At 44.9% G+C, this 1,440-nt stretch overlaps 1 pseudogene across 1 annotated transcript; it reads left to right on the forward strand.

Annotated features, from left to right (window-relative positions):
* The first annotated feature begins 230 nt into the window (after positions 1-230).
* Positions 231-726, forward strand: LOC105549582 (annotated as a pseudogene). Its single transcript, XR_001007568.1, has one exon. The product of XR_001007568.1 is annotated as a 60S ribosomal protein L29 pseudogene (transcript).
* Positions 727-1,440: the final 714 nt, after the last annotated feature.

Here is a 1,440-nt window from a genome sequence, read left to right on the forward strand (position 1 = left end):
ACTTGAGGTCAGGAGTTCGAGACCAGCCTGGGCAACATGGTGAAACCCCGTCTCCACCAAAAAATACAAAAATTAGCCAGGCGTGATGGCGCGCCTGTAATCCCAGCTACTTGGGAGGCTGAGGCGGGAGAATCACTTGAACTGAAAGGTGGAGGTTGCAGTGAACCCAGATCACACCACTGCACGCCAGCCTGGGTGACAGTGTGAGACCCTGTCTCAAAGGTGCAGACATGTCCAAGTCCAAGAACCACACCACACACAACCAGTCCCGAAAATGGCACAGAAATGTTATCAAGAAACCCTGATCACAAAGATATGACTCTCTTAAGGGGGTAGACCCCAGGTTCCTCAGGAACATGCACTTTGCCAAGAAGCACAAGAAGAGCCTAAAGAAGATGCAGGCCAACAATGCCAAGGCCATAAGTGCACACGCTGAGGTTATCAAGATCCTTGTAAAGCCCAAAGAGGTTAAGCCCAAGATCCCAAAAGTTGTCAGCTGCAAGCTAGATCGACTTGCCTACATTGCCCACTCCAAGCTTGGGAAGTGTGCTCGTGCCCGCATTGCCAAGGGGCTTAGGCTGTGCCAGCCAAAGGCCAAGGCCAAGGATCAAACCAAGGCCCTGGCTGCAGCTCCAGCTTCAGTTCCAGTTCAGGCTCCCAAAGGTGCCCAGGCCCCTACAAAGGCTTCAGAGTAGATATCTCTGTTTGCCAACGTGAGGACAGAAGGACTGGTGTGAGCCCCTGGGCTACCACCTGCCTGGGGCTGGGGTTCTCCTGTGCTATTTGTACAAATAAACCTGAGGCAGGAGAAAACAAAACAACAAAACAAAACAAAACAACAACACAACCAACTAAACAAACAAAAAAACAAATAACAACAAAAAACAACAAAATACAACAAAAAACAACAAAATACAACAAAAAACAACAAAATAGCAGATATTAGGATGTTCGAACTACTGGTAGCTTTTTCTAAGCCTTTGAGGTGACTTGAACGACAGTCAGTGATAATAAACAATAGCTTTCTTCTCTTTGCCCGTAGTGGTGGGCAAAGGGAGATGGAGAACACCAAGAGAGAGGGTGTGCGTTTGTGTGGTGAGCTATTCAGTCTTACTTATCTTCTCAATTTCTAAATTCTCTTAAGTTTGACTCAAATTCTTACCTATTCTCAACCTATGAGTCTCAGTCTTGGCTACATTTTTAAAGTATTTGGGATCTTACATACTAATTAACAGATAATACGTATACATGATGTACATATATATTTATTAGGTTGGTACAAAGGTTATTGCAGTTTTGCCATTAAAAGTACGGCAAAAACCACAATTACTTTTGCTTCAGCCTAATACACACATGTATATGCCCATACACCTAGACACCTATATGCATACACAGACCCTACCCTTTGATGTTGGCTCCAGCAACATCTCTACGAACTCT

Source organism: Mandrillus leucophaeus, unplaced genomic scaffold, assembly GCF_000951045.1.
Source record: "Mandrillus leucophaeus isolate KB7577 unplaced genomic scaffold, Mleu.le_1.0 Scaffold445, whole genome shotgun sequence".
NCBI lineage: Eukaryota > Metazoa > Chordata > Mammalia > Primates > Cercopithecidae > Mandrillus > Mandrillus leucophaeus.